General features: G+C 31.9%; 1 protein-coding gene across 9 annotated transcripts in view; it reads right to left on the bottom strand.

Annotated features, from left to right (window-relative positions):
• The window catches only part of LOC106880568 (kinesin-like protein unc-104), a 305,280-nt gene extending 301,021 nt beyond the window's left edge, over positions 1–4,259 (bottom strand). For 7 of the 9 annotated variants that reach the window (XM_052976565.1, XM_052976570.1, XM_052976569.1 and 4 more), the window contains exon 1: positions 3,718–4,259. The gene's annotated coding sequence lies outside the window, so the exon portion shown is untranslated. The remainder of the gene's footprint in view (positions 1–3,717) is intronic. The other 2 variants (XM_052976573.1, XM_052976574.1) reach the window with 1 other exon arrangement.
• Positions 4,260–4,883: the final 624 nt, after the last annotated feature.

Below are 4,883 nucleotides of genomic sequence, written 5' to 3'. Positions count from 1 at the left end.
ATATATATATATAGGGTGTCTATAAAGTCATGATGAAATTTAAGATACATGTAGCTTCGTAGAAGAATTTATCTGTAAAAAGGATAAGAAGCTTGATGTGTCTAGTTTTTCTGTCGGACACCTTGTATACACACACACACACACACATTATTTTGATTGTGAGAGCTCATCCATTCCCATGATCTGTGCCTGTGAAAGAGAAATCTCTGTAGATTTTCTCACCATCAAAAATAAGTATACACTACACAATGGTTTTCTCTAGTTCTATATTGGACATATTCCATGTATAAATATAGTTTCAAGAGGTTCTGAACACTAAATACATTTTCACTTACTAAAATAATCGAGGGTTGGGGGATCAATAAATAGGATATGTCCAATACTGCAGTCAATTCTTCTCTCCTCCTCTCAAAGAAATCAGCTGTAGGCGTTTGAGCAGCTGGAAATAGCAGTAAAAATCTAAAACTAGGTCCCACAGCCTTGGAAAGAGAAAGCCACATTAAGCAATATTGTCTTACACACACACACACACACACAATAAATATCCATTTAGTCACGGCTGGAATGCTTTTGATTATAGGTTTGCTCGACCAGGATATTGACTTAGGGGCTTAACAACCAGTATGGTACTCAACTTGCTAGAAATAGCAGCCAAATTTTTTATCAAATTATATCCAACCACATTACGAAAGAAAAGAGAAAGCATTAGATAACGTAGTCTTAGATAGATAATACCAAAAAGAAAAATAATAACAGAGGAATGGCCACAGCTGGAATGCCTATGATCACAAGTCAGCTCGATCGGTACAGACCTGGGGTTAAACAACAACAACAAAAAATGAAAGTAAAAAGGGTATTTTGACACTTAAAGGAAACGAGAAAACATACACAATCATTTATGTAATCAGTTATTATTCTTTAAACAATTATATTTATTTTTTTGTTTTGCCTCGTGTTTTGAGTAATGTGTGACGGGTGACTATTTTATAATCTCCATCTGTTTTCAAAGTGGGTTTCTATGTGGGGAATACACAAATAAGCTACAGGAGGCCAGCATTCTACGACTGAAGGACAAATTCTTCTCTCATTCTCGTTAGAAACCAGGACTATGAGTCATTCAAGACTCGGAGAAACGATTTTTTAAACTTTGTTATTCAATTATCTTAGAATGTGTGGGTGGATATTGTGTTTATAGATTGATTAATTTCCGTCACTGCCACCTTCATCTCTATGCTCACACCATGATTGTAGAAATGTCTTTAATGAGTGTATATGCCTATGCTTTATATAAACAAGTAATTGAACATACGTATTATAAGCACTCGTAGATGAGTGCATTATATATTCCATACACATACACCACGTACGTTGCGTATATTTTCACATATGCAAAAGCACATATAGCTTCATACATAAGCACACACACACACACACATATATATATATACACACACACACACATATATTTATATATATACACACACACGTATGTATACACATCCATTTCACATTTGCAAACCTCAGACACAAGCACAGAGACGTATGTGCACATATAGTAATACGTAGTGTTTGTGTGTGTGTATGTATATATATATATATATATATATATATATATATATATATATATATATATATATATATATATATACACTCAAACAAATAAAAGTACACACATATACACCCATCCGTAAATACAGATGTTGCCCTTTTATTTCGAAGAATCTGGTGCATCAGATGACTGTGACTGGTTCAGTGAGAGACCAGGGAGTGTCCTTATTTACGACAGAACTATATTCCATAGTGGTGACACACACAGATAGAGAGAAGGTGGTAGACAAAATACGAAATCAAAAAACCATTTTTAACACAAATATAGGGCCACGAATCTCAGTAAGTAAGAAGGGGTAGTCGATATAACCGGCCCTTATCCCTACATGTGAATGGCATTTATATTTCGGACCATGTTAGAACAAATAGCCAAGACGATTTGGGTGGAATTAGAACTTATAACGCTTTAAGAAAGGGCGTGTTTGAATAACGAAAGCTATTAGGGCCCCTGAAGGATGAAAAAGCTAAGTCGTTCCTGATGGGACTGGAACTCAAAATGTATTAGAAAGTACATATTTAAATAAGGAAGGGTATTAAAGCATTTTATCCAGCGTTTTTTTATTGATCTTTATTATGCTATCTACTGCCCTGATAGAATATAAAGAATGACATCACATTGGATAATAATAATAATAATAATGATTTCTTAGAGTATAAATATTTTTCAGTAGAGCTTAAAAAAAAACAACGTTGACTGCGATATAAATATTTTCTTCATTTGCCTTGAGAATAATATGATTACGATAATTATAGGTTCAATACTAAGTAATCGAATGGTCATCCAACGAGATGTGTGTATATGTGTGTCTTTTTGGTTTGACATACCATAAATATGTGTAGTATACATACATTTTTGGTTTGACATACCGGATATATATGTATATAGGGCTTTATCTATAAATTCCTGCATTTGCTACAAAGCCACAGCAAAGAAAGAAAAAAGAACACAGAGAATTTAATATAATATATAAAAGATATTTATATTGAAAATTCATAGGAAAGGGATCAGAATAATAAATGAAGATTATTTAGTCACTATAGAAATATCTGATAGAAAGAACTGTCAATAGTAAAACAGGTGACCGAATAAATTCCTTATCGTTAACCATAAGAACGATTGATTTCAGTACACGATTAACGGTGCGTGTGTGTGTGTGTGTGTAGATAGATAGATATAAGCAGGCAGGGTAATAAATATTTTCTCGGAGCTGATGAAGTGAAAGAGGGAATGAAGTGTCAGGAGGGATGAGATGATAACTTAGAGTACATACTAAGATTATAATTATAGTTGCTCTTTAGTTGTCTTATGGCTTTGGGAAATAAAGTAGGGGTGGTCATTCAGCTGCAATCACATATACAATATATATATATATATGTATATATATGACTTGATAATATATATGGCTTGATAAATCAAGCTTTATACACCTAAATATAATATGAAGCTTTCTTTTATCACATTTTATACGAAGCAGCAACAAATAGCTATAAATACTTTGACACACACACTAAGATAAATAATGGAATGATTTTGTAATTTAAAATGCAAATATAATCTTTAATAATTATATGCCGTTTATCTCAGATTTTATTCAAATAATTTTTACACAACACATTTCTTCGGCAAGATATTTCACTAATTCACTTTCGTTCCCACTAAAACACCAGATACCAGTTTTTGACCAAAACAATATACAAAAATTGTTTATTAACCTATTATGATATTATGGATTGACTTTTGCTCCACAAGTCACCAAATATAAACATCTGATAACCATTGCGTATTAAATTCGTTCAAATGATTGTTATTCGATATGGTCGGTAGGTTTTGATGTTTTTTAGTTCATGTTTTTTCTTTCTTTTAATCATAAATGAAAAAAAACATGAAATTGAGAATATATATAGATAGATAGATAGATATATATTTATATATATATATATATATATATATATATATATATATATATATATATATATATATATATATACATCAACACATGAAACGGGCAAACGATAATTGGAAAGATACATACACACACATTGTATATATATATATATATATATATGATCTATAGGCGGTATATGTATCTATATATGATTTCAACTCACCTCAAAGCAACGTGAAAATGGTTATTGTTTTGTTGTTGTTGGTATTTTTTTTTTTTTGTCTTTTACATCTCTCTAGAATAATCCGCGAGGTTCCATGCCCCGTCCGAACTTCGGTCTTGTGACTGACTGGCAACAAAACAGATACAAGATGAAAGTAGAGGAAGTCTTGATGGTAATTGGTTAGTACGGTAGTGGTGGTGGTGGTGGTGAAGGTGGTGCTGGGAAGAGGAGGTGTAGAAGTTAGAGTAGCATTGCTAATTAAGTAGCAGTCAGTAGTTGTTGTATCTAATAATGCCGCAACAGTGACAGCGAAGGAACAAACGAGAGAAGCAGGGAAACAGAGAGAGAGAGAGAGATACAATAATAAGAGGAGACAACTTGATGATCTTCGAGAACGGAAGATTCTAATTTCTACTCGTTCACATATACCACTGCAGCTGTATCACTTGTGTTTGAAATGTTAAAGCAATAAATATACACCGACGTAATGGACAGAAATGAAACCGAAGTGCTGAGAAGGAAATGGAGGTTTCAAAGAAATTAGCTGCGTTTATTATGCATATATATATTGTCTTTAGCATCTAACAACGAAAGTGAAGTCTATTGTCTTCAATTCAGATTAAAAATAATGAATAAAAACAATAAATTGATATTACTGTATGTAAAGGTGAATGATTGAGATAAGTGTTACGTAACAAATAGTTTTCGTTCGCATGTACGTATATCGCAAGCTACGGATAGGGAAATAAAATATTTCGTACGTTATTTATGATATCGATAATTATTTTAATATGTACGATAGAAAGAAATTAAATTTGCCTATTCGCCATTGGTTTTTGTTATTTATATTATTCTGTGTGGGATCGTTTGCCCATTTCATGTGTTTATATATATATATATATATATATATATATATATATATATATTACATAACGCTAATATATTTCTAGAGAAAAAATTCTTCAGAGAAATTACTTAGGGGCGTCATCAACATTTTAAAAAACAGTTGTTTGCATTTTAATACACTGAGTACAAAAAAGTCAATCAGGAATAATAGATTTGGGGAAACGAGAGTAATAGTCAATGAATAAAATATTTTATTCTGACAAGTATGGGAGACAACTCTATACATGTTTCTGCATTATTACATCTCATTGAAGAATAAA

Source organism: Octopus bimaculoides, chromosome 25 (genome assembly GCF_001194135.2).
Source record: "Octopus bimaculoides isolate UCB-OBI-ISO-001 chromosome 25, ASM119413v2, whole genome shotgun sequence".
In the NCBI taxonomy this organism is placed as follows: Eukaryota; Metazoa; Mollusca; class Cephalopoda; order Octopoda; family Octopodidae; genus Octopus; species Octopus bimaculoides.
The sequence above is the reverse complement of the archived record's forward strand: the minus strand, read 5'-3'. Positions and strand labels throughout refer to the sequence as shown.